Below are 16,275 nucleotides of genomic sequence, written 5' to 3'. Positions count from 1 at the left end.
AAGCGTCAGAGATGGACATGTGAAAATGATGGAAGGGTGGAGATTGGAAGCAAAATTAATATATTCTTCCAGGTCCTGACGAGAGCACGAAGCAGCACCGAAGTAATCATCGATATACCGGAGAAAGAGTTGTGGGAGGAGGCCGGAGTAGGACTGGAACAAGGAATGTTCCACATACCCCATAAAGAGACAGCCAAATCTGGGGCCCATGGAGGAAGTGAAAGGACTTAAAGGAGAAACTGTTCAGTGTGAGATCAAGTTCAGCTAGACGGAGGAGAGTAGTGGTGGATGGGGACTGTTCGGACCTCTGTTCGAGGAAGAAGCTGAGAGCCCTCGGACCATCCCAGTGGGGGATGGAGGTGTAGAGGGATTGGACGTCCATGGTGAAGAGGAGGCGCTTGGGGCCAGGGAACCAGAAATTGTTGATGTGACGTAAGGTGTCAAAGGAATCACGGATGTAGGTGGGAAGCGACTGGACAAGATGAGAGAGAAGGGAGTCAAGATAGCGAGAAATGAGTTCCGTGGGGCAGGAACAGGCTGACACGATCGGTCTGCCGGGACAGTCCTGTTTGTGGATTTTGGGTAGGAGGTAGAAGCAGGCCGTCCGAGGTTGGGCGACTGTCAGGTTGGAAGCTGTGGAAGGAAGATCTCCAGAGGAGATGAGGTCAGTGACAGTTCTGGAAACAATGGTTCGATGTTCAGTGGTGGGGTCATGGTCCAGGGAGAGGTAGGAGGAAGTGTCTGCGAGTTGACGCTCAGCCTCCGCGACATAGAGGTCAGTGCGCCAGACACCAACAGCAACACCCTTGTCAGCGGGTTTGATGACAATGTTAGGGTTGGCCCTGAGAGAACGGAGTGCATTAAGTTCAGAGAGCGATACGTTAGAATGGGTGAGAGGAGCAGAGAAATTGAGACGACTAACGTCACGCCGACAGTTCTCAATGAAAAGATCAAGAGAAGGTAAGAATCCAGAGGGATGGGTCCAGGTGGAGGGAGAATATTGGAGGTGGGTAAAAGGATCCGTTGAACGGGGAGAGGACTCCTGCCCAAAGAAGTGAGCACGGAGACGAAGACGGCGGAAGAAGAGTTCAGCATCGTGCCGAGCCCGAAATTCATTGAGATGAGAGTGTAAGGGTATGAAACTAAGTCCTTTGCTGAGCACTGAACGTTCAGCGTCGGAGAGGGGAAGGTCAGGGGGTATAGTGAATACATGGCCGGGTCTGGGATTGGAAGATGGGGTGGGGACAGAGGGACAGGCAGGGGTGGAGGGTCCTGGATGGGTGTTGGTGTTGATGTTGGAGCTTGTCTTCCTTAGTACTTGAGAGAAAGAGAAAAAGTTTCTTGTTGAGGTGTCAGATGAGACGAAGAATAAAATAAAACTGGGGGCACGCGCAGCTTTGAAAAAGGGTGCAGTGGTGCTGCTGGAGGGAGAGGTTGAGTGTGTTCATATGGCGGCACATGGCACTGAGTGTGGATCTCAGAATGCGACGGGAACAGCAGTCCGAGAAACGTTTTATGTCCTGGGGATACCTGTCATCTTGGGTGGGCTCGAAACATGAGGGATGGAATTTCAGTTGAAATCCACGTGGGGTAAGTCGGAGATGGAGACAGTCACTGAGAAAGGAAATATGGCTGTGAAAGCGGGTTTTAGTAAACACCTTGTCAAACACCAGGAGAGAAATGGAAAGCAATGAACAGAACACTGTTGAAGGGTCATGAGGACTTGAAACGTCAACTCTTTTCTTCTCCGCCGATGCTGCCAGACCTGCTGAGTTTTTCCAGGTAATTCTGTTTTTGTCTTTGATGTAGTACTGTGTGCTCCAACCCAGCAGGTCACTCTTAAATGTGCTGCATTCCTTACCTACCTAGACCCCATTGATATTCCACATTCCTCACTAGGCTGTACATCTTTAATGTGTCATATTCCTTACCAACTGAATCCCTTTGATATTGGGAAGAGAAATATTGGTATGATTTACACTGTGTTTGTGACTGTGTTATTCTACATGTACTTACATGTTTTAGTCACAGAATCAGAGGAACCATTCTTCTTTAACAGGATTTATTGGCTTCCCTGATGGTTCAGCCAGTGAATAGCTGGCCCATAGAGACTAGAACAACCCCAGGTTTCATTCCTGAGCTGTACAAGCTCAGTTGACTTTAGGAGGGATATGGGTTACAGCCCTACACTAGGATAATGAAGAAAACTCAGTTCAGGTTTTTGCTTCTGATCACCATCCAGTCAGTCCTGCTGGAGGTACACAAATATGAATGGAATGCCTACTGCAGGCGAACAATCTGGCAACATTCAGCATCTTGTCTCAGATGGAATAAATGTTCATTTGAGCGATCCATCAGAGGGTGCCCAGAATACACAGAACCAAAGCCATATCATGGCATGTATTGTTGAGATAGAATTGGTGAATGTAACGTTAAAAACCATCAAAAAAGCAACAAGACTAATTATGTCTTTTTTTGGTGGCAGAGGGTTAACTTACTTTGGCACTTCAGACTATATTCAGAGTTCAAAATTTGTCTATGATGTCAATAGTTACTAGTTTAACGGATATTACTTTAACAGGATGATCAATAACCACTTATTTCTCATCAATAGTTCATCCAATAAAAAGCCTGAGCACCAATTTGTGGCTCAGCTTAATGTTCAACCTTTAATTAGACATCCATAATTTATCCTTTTAAAAACCACAGATCATCTTTCCCCACAATTATATGATTACTTATACATTTAGTCATCTGACAAGGGTCAATGAATTAATAGTGCTCTCTGTTTGAAAAATGCATATTAGTTTCTACTGTTATAGTATGGGCTGAATTGTAAATTTTGCAGATGCTAGGAACACTTTGCATTCAATTAATCATTGCAACCCTTATTGATAATTTAACTAAATACTGACTGTCAAAAGCAAAGAATGTCAATGTAAGAACATTCAGCACCTGAACCATCCATCTGCCTGACATCCATTTTAAATTTCTTGTACTTGATCTGCATGGAAAGTAATGGGTTTTTTTTGAAAGAAAGTTTTAATTCATTTTACTGGTGACTGTTTATCAAGCTTGAATGAATCAGATTCCCCTCTGTACTCTAATGTTCAAGTTAGTAGTTGTAAGATATTCTTGTAGTGACACTGACCACAATTAATATTATTCTGATCACAGAGACATGCCAATTGAGCATCCAGCCTCAGCTGTTTTTACGAGATGAGAGCAAGGTGTTTCTACTCATTCAGAGTGCAGTTTGGAGACTTTTGAGCACTGCATACCTTAGCATAATGGATTAGGTCACAGTTTTTATATGCTGTAAGACATTCAAGGTTCATTGTTATAAAACCGAAAGCATGAGGGTGAAGCAGCGGCCAAAAAAGATCCTACATAATGAATATTACATATATATTAGAAATGCTAACTGTGTCACAAAATTGCTGTAACATCAGGCTGAATTTTACAGTCGGGGTGTTAACAGCCTCAATTGGTATACAGGTGAGCGGGCCAACTGACACTTTCCCGCCCCTCCCACCCCCCCACCCACCCCTTCAACGCCCCCCCCCCCCACCCCACATATACTGGTAAAAGCACAGTGGGTTGAGTGGAGGTGAGTAGGCATTGGGACGCCGCTGGCATAGCACCCACGTTACACCTCCACCCCCCACCACCAGCTGCCATCCTATCCTTAGGACATCGAGGGGCTGTAAAATTATGGCCATCCTTTCTGAATGTAATGGAACATTAAAAAAACAAAATAAGTTACAGTACAGGAGGCCACTTGGTCCATAATGTCTGTGCTGGTCAAGAAAGATCTATCCAGTCGAAGACCACCTTCTAGCTCTTGCTCTGTAACTCTGCAGTTAATGTCACCTCAACTGAATGTCCAAGTGCTTTTTAAATGCCACTGCTAGCCTTTAAAGAAGTGACTTCCAGACTCCCACTATCCTTTGGGTGAAAATATTTCTCCTCAACTTCCCTCTAATCCTTCTGCCAATTACTTGAAACCTATGCCCCGGGTATTGTCCACCCAAGGGAAATAAGTCCTTCCTATCTGCTCTATCTTGGCTCCTCATAAATTTATATACCTCTATTGGGACATTGGGACACTGCATCAGCTTTAATAGAGAGCAAATGATGCAATGAACATCTCAAAAGTGCTTTTAGTCTTAGCATATTGTACAGTTCAGTGGTGGAAGAGAGATTCAGTGTCATGAGGTATTACATTAGTAAATTAACACTGCACTGGAGTGTTTATACTGAATTATTCCATGTTATTCATCAAACAGTGAGCTCTCAAGCTCAGATGAGTAATTTGAAGAGATGCGAGGGGCCAATTTTTGAGTGACATAGGCAAATGATGTTGCTTCTGGTTTTGCTATGAGAATAGCACAAGGTCTAGAGAGTGGTAAAAGCAGGAGATAATAACTTACAAAGTAAGGATACAGGTACAATACAAAACAGTAAAATATCACATTAACTCAAATTTGGGGGAAAATTTGACAGAGCCCAAAAATGAACAGAGTAATCCCACTGGATGATTAACCTGCACCCATTGTTTCCAATGCAGGCAGCAAAGCTTTTGCTGCCTGCTTATTTAAATAATTGTACTATGCAGTGCAGTACTAGACACATTATTGAGTGACTGCATCACTTAGCAGTGAGGGGGAGGGAGGAGGTGGTTCAAGGTTATGAGGGTCTAACACCATTTAAAGCCAGTCTGCATCTTTTAAAGGCAAGGTGCATTCTGAACGCAGCAGGTGCTGGAAGTGGTTGGGAAAAATAGTCTGACCTGCATGTAGAATGACTAATGGCACAACAGGAAAGAGAGCGTGCACAAGGCTCTCAGATTTTGCAGTAAATGAATGAAAAGAGCAGGAGGACATGCCAAGACAGCACCAGGCATACCTAAAAATGAGATGTCAACCGGATGAAGCTACAACACAGGACTACTTGCATGCCGAACAGGGAAAGTAGCATGCAAATGACAGAGCTAAATGCTCCCAGAATCAATGGATCAGATCTAAGTTCTGCAGTCCTACCACATCAAGTTGTGAATGCTGGTGGACAATTAAACAATTAACAGGAGGAGGAGGCTCCACAAATATCCCTATCCTCAATGATGGGGAGCCCAGCACATCAGTGCAAGAGACAAGGCTGAAGCATTTGCAGCAATCTTCAGCTAGAAGTGTTGAGTGAATGATCCATCTTGGCCTCCTCGGAAGTCCCCAGCATCACAGGTGCCAGTCTTCAGCCAATTCGATTCACTCCACGTAATATCAAGAAACGACAGAAGGCACTGGGTACTGCAAAGGCTATGGGCCCTGACAATATTCTGCCAATAGTACTGAAGACGTGCTCCAGATCTAGCTATGCCCTTAGCCCAGCTGTTCTAGTACAGCTACAACACTGGCACCTACCCAGCAATGTGGAAAACCATCGAGGAATGTCCTGTCCACAAAAAGCAGGGCAAATCTAACCCAGCCAATTACAGCCCCTTCAGTCTACTCTCGATTGTCAGTAAAATGACGGAGGGGGTTGTCGACAGTGCTATCAAGCGGCACTTACTCAACAATAATCTGTTCACTGATGCTCAGTTTGGGTTCCACCAGGGCCACTCATCTCCTGACATCATCATAGCCTTAGTACAAACGTGGTCAAAAAAGTTGAACTCCAAAGACAAAGTGAGAGTGACTGCCCTTGACATCAAGACAGTATTTATTGAGTGTGGCATCAAGGGGCTCCAGCAAAACTGCAGTCAATGGGAATCATAGGGAAAACTCTCCAGTGGTTAGAGGCATATCTAGCATAAAGAAAGATGATTGTAGTTATTGGAAGTCAATCATCTCAGTCCCAGGACATCACTGCAGGGGTTTCTCAGGGTAATGCCCTAGGCCCAACCATCTTCAGCTGATTCATCAATAACCTTCCGTCCATCATAAGATCAGAGGTGGGGATGTTTGCTCATGATTGCACAATGTTCAGCACCAGTCACGACTCCTCAGGCACTGAAGCAATCCGTGCCCATATGAAGCAAGACCTGGACAACATTCAGGCTTGGACTGATAAGTGGCAAGTAACATTCACACTACACAACTGCCAAGCAATGACCATTTTCAACAAGAGAGAATCCAACCATCTCCCCTGGCATTCAATGGCATTACTATCACTGAATCCTCCCACTGTCAACGTCCTTGGGGGTTACCATTGACCAGAAAGTGAACTGGGCTAGCCACATAAATACTATGTCTATAAGAGCAGGTCAGAGACTGGGAATTCTGCGAAAAATAATTTGACCTTTGACTCTCTAAAGCCTGTTCACCAGCTACAAAGCACAAGTCAGCAATGAGATGAAATACCCTCCACTTGCCTGGACGGGTGCAGCGCAAACAACACTCAGGAAGCTCGACACCATCCAGGACAAAGCAGTCTGTGTGATTGGCACCTCATCCACCACCTTCGAAATTCATTCCCTCCAGCACCGATGCACAGCGGCAGAAGTGTGTATCATCTACAAGATGCACTGCAGCAACTCAACAACACTCCATCGACAGCAACTTCCAAACCCATGACCTCTACTACCTAGGACAAAGGCAGCTAATGCATTGGAACATCACCACTTACAAGTTCCCCTCCAAGCCACACAGCATCCTGATTAGGAACTATATCACTGTTTCTTCACAGTTGCTGCGTAAAAATCCTGGAGTTCCCTCCTTAAGAGCACTTTGGGTGTACCTAGACTGCAGTGTTTCAAGAAGTTGGCTCACCTTCACCTTCTCAAGGTCAATTAGGGATGGGCAATAAAAATGCTGGCCTAACCAGTGATGCTCACATTAAAGAATAATAATTTAAAAAGAGGCCTTGGTGCAGAAGGTGGACAGTAGGAAATGGGTACTTTACCCATAGAGGAGCAGGAGGCCCTCCAGACACACATTATGAAGGCAGAGGGTACAGATAGCTGCAGCAGTTAATGCCAAGAATCTAGCCTTGAGGACCTGGATGGAGTGCTGTGAGAAGCCGTTCAATGACCTCACGCAAATGGTCAAGGTCAGTGAATTCATTTTCCAATGCCATATTCTTACAACTGCAACTCTAACCTTAGACTGCTCAATTCACCATGCCCCCCCATTACTCAACTACCAACAATTTGTCACAATATCTCATACCTAACATTCATAGCTTCACTTCACCCTCACACCCTTAAACTGCAGTAAGCCTCACAAATATATCTCACAGCTTGCACACACAGCCAGATATTCAACTATATCTAAGGAAGGATATACTTGTCTGAAAGGCTGTACAGTAAAGGTTCTCTAGAATGGTCCCTGGGAATGAGGGGGTTGTCCTATGATGACAGGCTGAGCAAATTGGGCCTATATTTATTGGAGTTTAGAAGAATGAGAGGTGGTCTCATTGAAATATACAAGATTATGAAGGGGCTTGACAGAGTATACATTGAGAGGTTGTTTCCCCTGACTGCGGGATCCAGAGCATGGGCACAGTTTCAGGATAAGGGGACAATCATTTAGGACTTAGATAAGAGAAAGTTTTTGAATCTTTAGAATTCTCTACTCCAGAGAGCTGTGAATGTTCCATTGTTAAATATATTTAAGGCTGAGATAGATTTTTGGTCACAAGGAATTGCCATGAAGAGGTATTAATGTCGATAATTGGAAATTATTTTTAAAATGGGAGTTGCATGGGGTTTGTGTCTATAGCCAGGATTTTACATTAGTCAGGCGGGCCTGGTGGGAGCGGGCAGTCGTGGAGCCGACTGCGATTGGCACTGCACCACGATTTCACATGGGCAGGCCAATTAAGGCCCACCCAGCATGGATCATGAATGGTAGCGCTGCGCTACTTGTGCGGGCGGGGAGAGGAGGGAGAATCATGTCCAGCGCTCTTTCGTGCATGAACGCAAAACAGTGCTTCAATCTCCCTGAGGCAAGGAGCTGCCTCAGGGAGTTTGAAGCACCTTTCAAAAGAGTAAATAAAAACATTAAAAATTTAATGAAACATGTCCCCTCATGTGTCTGTGTCACATGAGAGGGGACATGTTTTATTTTTCAAATAAACTTTTTATTTAATTTGTAAAAGTTTTAGGAAAGCTCATCCCACTTGTGGATGAGATTTCCTAAAAAACATAAAGGCCACTTGGCCTTTTCGCCTTTCCGCCAGCCATAAGGTTGGACAGGCAGCGTAAAATTAAGGTTAATTACCTAGTTAATGGCCTTAGTAGGCCTTTCAATTATCGGCGGACGTGCAGCGAACTCCGGTGCACACCCGCTGAATGAAATATCATGCGACTTCATGATGAATTCGAGTCACCTGACCTATGTCATCGCGCATCATTTAACGTTCCAGCATGTCAGGCATGTGCCTGCGCGCCGAATGGAAAATTTTGCCCTATGTGTTTGACTGTGTGTGTCTTAATTGTGTTAAAGCCAGCTAGTCTGTTTGCTTTGGTGTATAGTAGTTTGAGATGTCAACTGGGTAAACAGTAAGGAAGTTAAAAGGTAAAGTGTACATTTGCATTTGTTGAATAAAGCATTCAAGAGTGGGAATAAAATCTTGCACCTAGCTGGGAAATGCCAAGCAATGTGTTTATATTACTGATAAAATTAGTGGGATGAACATGTTATTGTTAGAAGATGTGAAGTTAAAAGGCTAGTGATACCATGGAAAACTTACATTTAAAATGGAAGCTAGGTATAAGGAAAAGGAGATTGTGTGTAAGGTAGAGGTAGTTAAGGTCTAACCAGCCTGTAAGCCTCCAACTGTGTCTGTAAAGGAACCAAATTGCAAGGAACCTCATTTGCAATTCGTAAGGTTAAATGTGCTTTGCTTGGTGTCTGTTTAAAGTGCATGGGCTACTGTTGGATTGGTGGAGATTTACCTGGGAGTGATTAATTTGGGGATTTGTTTAGAAGTTATTATGGTAGTAATTTGTAAATATGTCTGTGTGTTTAATTTGCCGTAAATTAATAAACGTTTAATTTAGTTTTATATAAAAAAACTCTTGAGGCCCAGTGGTCTTATTCCTGAATTCAGAGCTGCATCTCAAACATACCAATTGAACATATAGGTTATGACATTTGTTTCAAGCTTCCGTCTGGGGTTTAAACAACTCAGCCTTCACCAACTGCTGTGTCATAACAATTGGAGGCTTGTCCAGGATAACATTTGTAATTCCTTGATTGGTTTGGAATTGGTGAATCTTAAGGTTATGAGTGTGAGAAGTACTTTGAATTCAGGAGTTGGTGAGGTTTTTGTAAGTGGTGAGACTGCAAGATGGCTTTGGCAATTGCTAAGACTTGTCTGGGAGTAGGAGATATAACTCTGATTGAGTTGCAAAAAGTATCCAAGAATAAGTTAACAGAGTTGGCAGGTAAATTAAAATTAAGGTTACCTGTAGAGGTGAGGAAAGCAGAGTATAATTAAAGGTATAGCACAGCATCGACAGTTGGAAGTGATACCTGACACTAGTGAGTCAGAGCTGGAGGTAGTGAGACTTCAGTTACAAATGAAGACATTTGAACTTGAACAAGCAAAATAACTGAAAAATCTTAAATAATAAGCAAAGGAAAGAGAAAAGGAATTTCAAAGGAGGCAAGCAGAAAAGCAAGAGAAAGAAAGGATGCTGGAACTGGAATTTCAGTTAAGAGAGAAGGATAATGAAAGAGATGCAAGGGGAAGAGAGAAAGAAAGAAAAGAGAATACCTGCTTAAAAGGCTGGAAGTTAAAAAAGAGATCCCAGATTCTGAGGAGAGTTCTGATGATGAAAAAAACCTTTAACCTAAAAACCAGTGGGGAGTTGTTTAGATTTGTACAAGCTCTTCCAAAGTTTGAGGAAAGAAATGTTGAAGTGTTCTTTATCTCATTTGAGAAGACAGCTAAACAGATGAAATGACCACAGGAGTACTGGACATTGTTGTTGCAATCCAGTTTGGTGGGTAGAGTGCATGAGGTATATGCTTCGCTATATGAAGAGGCATCGGTGAATTATGATGTGGTGAAAACGGCTATTTTGAATGCATATAAGTTGTTCCTGAGCCACACAGGCAGAAATTTAGGTATATGAGAAAACAGCTTGGGCAAACTTATTTTGAGTTTGAGAGAGTAAAACAAAGCAATTTTGACTGGCAGATATGGGCGTTAAAAATAGAGACAACATATGCAGTTCTTAGAAAGGTCACTCTTTTGGAATAATTTAAAGATTCAATTCCCTCGGTAGTGAGAACAGAGGGTTCAAATGGTAAGGCAAGCAGCAGAGATAGCTGATGATTATGAGTTAGTGCAGAGAGCTAAACCTTTTTACCATCATCCTTTTAAATCCAAAAAGGATAGAAGGTGGGAAGGTGAAAGGAAGGTGGGTAGTCAGGGAAGAGAAGGAGTAGTTGTAAATTCCCGGGAACTTTTTTCTCAGAATAAAAAGGTGTTGAGGGTAGGAGTGACATTCAAAAATTGAGATGTTTTCATTGTAATAAAGTGGGACATATGAAGTCAGTGTGTTGGAAATTACTGGGAGAATCTGTTGAAATTATTGGAGTGCAGAAAAGTTCTGGAAATAAAAGTACTGTGGGTTCTGAGGTTCAGGCATGGGAAAACAAGTGGTATGTGTTAAGGTAAAACAGGAAGAATCAGTGATTGGTAAAGAAGTGGGAATGTGTTCACAATTTACCCAAGAGCATTCTGAGAGGCAAGTTGCAGAAATGTTTAAATACTTTGTGTGTGTGTACTTTGTCGTTCCACGTGTACAGGGTGGAGTAGGTAAAGATGTTAAAATTTTAAGAGACACAGGGGCTAGTCAATCCTTAATGTTGTGGGATAGTGACATTTGTTGTTCAGAGGGAATATTGAAGGAGCAGGTGGTAATAAGTAGGGTTCATGGAGATGCTAAGCCTATCCCCTTGTGGAAGATAAATTTAAAGAGTAAATGGGAGACAGGTGATGTTATTGTTGGAGTAGTGGAAAAATTGCCCACTGCAGGGATTCAATTTATTTTGGGTAATGATATAGCTGGGGCACAGATTTGGGTGATGCCTATGGTAGTTGAGTTTCCTGTAGAAGTGGTTTCAACAGAGGTGTTACAGAGACAGCTTTCTGGATTGTTTCCAGATTGTGTGATAAAGAGTTCACAGGCTCATAGGTTGAAACAAGAAAAATAAGAACGGCAGGCAGTTCAAAGGCAAGAAGAAGGTGTCAATATCCAATTAGCTGGCACTGTGGTTTGATAACATAGTTAAGGAAGAAAGACTACAGGGCAATTCACCTTAAGTGTTTAACTCAAGGAAGTTAATGGAGTTACAGAAACACGATTTGCAATTTAAATAGTTATATCCGGCAGCTTACTCAGAAACAGAGGCAAAATGCATTCCAGTATGTTCTTACCTTAAGGGTGATATTTTAATGAGCAAATGAAGGCTGGATCATGTCTCAGCAAATGAAAGCTGGAATGAGGTGCATTAGATTGTTATCCCAGTTGGGTTTAGGAATGAGATGCTGAGGATTTCTCATTAAATTCCAAAGGGGGAACATTTAGTAATAAGGAAAACACAGAGAAAGATACAGAGGCTTTTTTTTGGCCTAGATTGCATAGGGATGTAGTCAAATTCTGTAGAACATGTCACCTGTGTCAGGTAATAAGAAAACCACAAACTGTGATTAAGCCAACACCCTTAAACCCAATACCAGTATTTGAAGAACCTTTTACCAAGGTCATGATTGATTGTGTAGGATGCCTCCCTAAGACTAAAAGTGGAAATCAGTACTTACTAACAATAATGGATGTGTCTACCAAGGTTTCCTGAAGTGATACCTTTAAGAAATATCACAACAAGAAGATTGTGGAGAAGTTAGCTAACTGTTTTACAAGATATGGTTTACCTAAGGAAGTACAATCAGATCAGGGGTCAAATTTCATGTCGCAGCTGTTTAAGGAAGTCACGAACAGTTTGGGGATAAAACAGTTTAAGTCAACAGCTTACCATCCGTAGTCACAAGGGACTTTGGAAAGATGCCATCAAACTTTAAAACCTTTGATAACAGCTTACTGTCAGGATAAACCACAGGGTTGGGATGAAGGAATTCAATTCTTGTTATTTGCTATTAGAGATGCTCCTAATGCATCAGCTGGTTTTAGCCCTTTTGAACTAGTCTATGGTCATGAGGTAAGGGGACCACTAAAATTGATTCATGGGAAATTGGTGGGTCAAAACTCAGAAACTATTCTCCTGGATTATGTATCAAATTTCAGGGAAAGATTGAGTTCACTAGGGAACATTTAAAGATATTATAGCAAGTAATTAAAATGAAGGCAGACACGAAAGCTACAGCTCACAGTTGTGGTTCTGGAGAGAAAGTGCTAGTTCTGTTACCACTGCTAGGTGATTCATTAAATGCAAGGTTTAGTGGACTTTACAGGGTTGAAAAGAAATTGAGTGAAGTAAATTATCCAATAAATACTACAGACAGAAGAAAGAAGCAGAAGGTGTGTCATGTAACTATGCTTAAAAAGTAGTTTGACAGGGGAGAGGAACAAAAAGAGGTATTAGTGATGGTGAATGATGAAAAAGAGGTAGAAGTGCAAGACTCTGAATTTGATTATCCTCTAATCAAATTAGATAATGAGGGGGGTGCTTGAAAATTTAAATGAAGTATTGCATTACCTTCAAAGCAAGTGTCAAAGCGATTTGGAAAAGCTATTGCAGTCACACAAACCTATTTGTGGGAATAAGTTGGAAAGGACAGATTTAGCTATTCATGATGTGTATGCAAAAGTTTCATCTTCAATAAGGCAACATCCTAATAGATTAAATCTGGCAAAGTTATCACAAGTACAAAAAGAAATTGACTTCATAATGATATCACTGAGTCTAGTTACAGTAACAGGAGTTCACCTATTGTGCTGGTACTGAAACCAGATAGAACACAAAGACTGTGCTTAAAAAACAAAGCTTACTGGGTTCCCCTCAATCACCATATTTCTTCAAAAAGTATGATGTAATTTGTCAGTTATGGATGGATCCATAATTGTTATCATGGATTTTGTCACCACTCCCATGCTGCAGAGGATGGGTTCCAAGCTCTCTTCAAAGCCCTGAGCCAAGCTGATGCCAGGATGAGGGATCCATAACACCTGTTTGGGGTGGCATCTGTCACTTGGTTTCAGAGTGTGGTGTGCTTGACCACAGGTCACCTATTGGTTTATATGGATTGTGTTTACTGTGAACATGAGCGTATAACATAGGTTTTGTATCTTGTGTTATCCTTATGAATCTATATATATCTGTAAAGATATGTTTGTGGGTGAAGGAGTATTATAATATAGCTTATCTTTTCTTGTTTAATCGAAGTTTTATTCCTTTGTTATAAGTTCTTCAGCTGACTCTTGTGACTCTGTTCAGTAACCACTCTCCATATCTCTAAACAAAAAATAAAAGTTAGATCTATCAAGCCAGGTTCCACCCTGGGATCTGCCTTGTCCAGTAGTAACATCAGCTGGGATCATAACAACAGTTAAAATGAATAAGAACTGGTGCGTATTAATAGGGCGATTGAATTTAAGAGTAAGACAATGTAATGCTTGTATAAGACTTTGGTCAGGCCCAACCGAGAGTACTGTATCCAGTTTCGGTCTTCTCACATATGTTTATAATAAGTAGAACAAAACCTATCTTGCCAGTTATAGTCCCTTCTATCTACTCTAAATCATGAGTGGTCAATCAGATGGAAGGTGTGACTGATAACTCTGTCAAGTGGCAGTTATTCACAAATAACTTGCCCAATCTGGTTTCTGCCAGGATCATTTGGCTGCGGACGTCATTACAGCTTGGGTTCAGTACTGAATGCCAGAGGTTAGGGGAGAGGAACTATCCTTTCACCAAGACAACATTTGACCCAATGTTGCATCAATAAGCCTTTGAAGTCAATGGGAATAAAGGAAAAAAATTCCACTGGTTGGCATATTACCTAGCTCAAGAGAAGCTGGTTGTGGCAGTGCCTGAGGCATATCCATCTTCAGCTAATTCAACATTGATCTTTCTTCCATCATAAGATCAGAAGTGGGGATGTTTGCTGATGATTGCAGTGTTCAGTTTCACTGAAAACTTCTCAGGTAATGAAGCAGCTCGTGTCCACATGCAGCAATACCTGGACAATATTCAGGCTTGGGCAAGTAACATTTGTGCCACACAAGTGCCAGGCAATGACTATGACAAGAAAGAATCTAACCATCTCCCCTTGACATTCAATAGCATTACTATCACTGAATTCCTCACTCTCAACATCCTGGAGCTGGTGTGGAAGGGTCAACAATGACCAGAAACATAAATCGACCAGCCACATAAGTACTGGGGCAAAAGGACAGGCCAGAGATTGAGTATTTTGTGACAAGTAATCCATCTGCTGACTCCAGAAAAATATTTCCCCATCTAAAAGCACAAGTCAGGAGTGTGATAGAATATTTGCCAATTGCCTGGGTGGGTGAAGCTCCATAACATTCAAAAAGGTCAACACCATCCAAGACAAAGCAGCCTACTTGATTGACACCCTATCCTCCATCAACTTAAAGATTCACTCCCTCCAGCACTGGCGCACATTGGCAGCAGCATGTGCCATCTAAAATATGCACTGCAGCAACTTTCCATGGCTTTTTTGACAGCACCTTCCAAATCTGCATTTTCTACCACCTAGAAGGACAAGGGCAGAAGAAAAATGGGAACTCCACAACTTGCAAGTTCCTCTCCAAGTCATCCACATTCCTGACAAAATCCTGGAACTCCCCTCCTAAAAGTACTGAGGAGTATCTACACCACCCAGGCTGCAGTGGTTCAAGAAGGCGGTTTACCACCACCTCCTCAAAGGCAATTAGGAATAGACAATAAATGTTGGTCTTGACAGTGATGTCTACATCCCATGAATGATTTTTAAAAAAATGACTGGTGCTGTTGAGGTTTTTGAAGGGGTAAAGAGGAGCGTCACCAGACTAATTCCCAGTGCAAAGTACCTTAGTTACCCAGAAAGACACACATAGAGGTGAGACTGTAGGGGTGGTCTGATCAATGTGTATAAGATGATGAAGTGAATATGGGAATAAGTTTTGTTTGAGCTAATAGTTCAATATTACAACTAGATGGGTTAGGGAAGACCAGGGAACACAATTAAAAGTTGTATGAGGCCAGATTTAGGTGAGATGTCTAGAGATGGTTCTTCTTCCAGAGAATAGTGGATCTTTGGAATAGGTTGCCTTCAGAGGGGAGTCAAACCTGTTTCTGGTTGGGATGAAGATGATTTGGGACAAAAGGTAGGTACTGCATCGAATTATCAGGGCTCGAGTTATATTTTGGGCTGGTTTTGACCACCTAGAGGGGTGTCACAGAGAGGAATTTCCCAAATTAGGCCTAGTATAAGAAGAGCTTTGAATTCTCTCTCACCTGTTTTTCACTGTTGCCCAACTTGAATATCTAACTCACCCACCACCTCCCCCACCACCACTGCACCACCCCTCCAAGGCCCCTGAAACTCCCTAGAATCCTCATTACAGAGAGAGGCCATCAGAGTTTGTGCAAGCTCCAATTAACTACTCTAATCTCTTTTTCCTGCCATTCTTTATTCTGTACATTCTAATTGTGAACTTTCACTGTTCAGTTCAGGAAAGTTTGTTGATTTCTCGCAGCTTAAGAATGTCAGACACATCCTTAACACTACTTCAATTGTTTTTGTTCAATGTGACTTGTTTCATGGTTTGCTGATACCTAGTTGTAATGAGCGATGAGACTGTATTGTTGGTTTACTAAATTAGAAATTAGTCTTGCTTTCTTTTTCAAAGCTATGATTGATTCAGCATTTGATATGCTCTGTGGGGGCTCACTCTGTAAAATCACAATTTAAACTGTGAAGGAGATATGCTTTATTCCTGTGTTCTCTTCCAAGTAAATATATATTTTCTCTGGTCTCTTTTTAAAAGCTTTTCAGAATAGTGAACATATATTCTTGCTGTTCCTAACATATCACTGCCATGTGGTTTCTACATAAATAATTTGCCTGGGTGTTAAAGCTTACACGATATTCCCAGTCTTCACTGTAACTATTTCAAGGGCAATAACATGCATCACACTAAAGGTGGTTACTTTTCACTTTGACTGTACTCTGTATGGCAGTCTACATCTTGCCTTGGTGATAACATTTATCTGCATTAAGTTCTCTGCTGGGGGAAAGTCAGTGATGACTTCCAGTAGGTTGTTTACCCTGAGAGCGCAGCACAAGTTTTCTACC

At 42.0% G+C, this 16,275-nt stretch overlaps 1 protein-coding gene across 1 annotated transcript in view; it reads right to left on the bottom strand.

Moving 5' to 3' along the window:
• The window catches only part of adgrb2 (adhesion G protein-coupled receptor B2), a 1,120,188-nt gene that overhangs the window by 146,447 nt on the left and 957,466 nt on the right, over positions 1-16,275 (bottom strand). The window lies entirely within an intron of this gene.

This window comes from Carcharodon carcharias, chromosome 19, assembly GCF_017639515.1.
Source record: "Carcharodon carcharias isolate sCarCar2 chromosome 19, sCarCar2.pri, whole genome shotgun sequence".
NCBI lineage: Eukaryota > Metazoa > Chordata > Chondrichthyes > Lamniformes > Lamnidae > Carcharodon > Carcharodon carcharias.
Note: the sequence above shows the minus strand (reverse complement) of the source record. Positions and strands in the feature narration are given on the sequence as shown.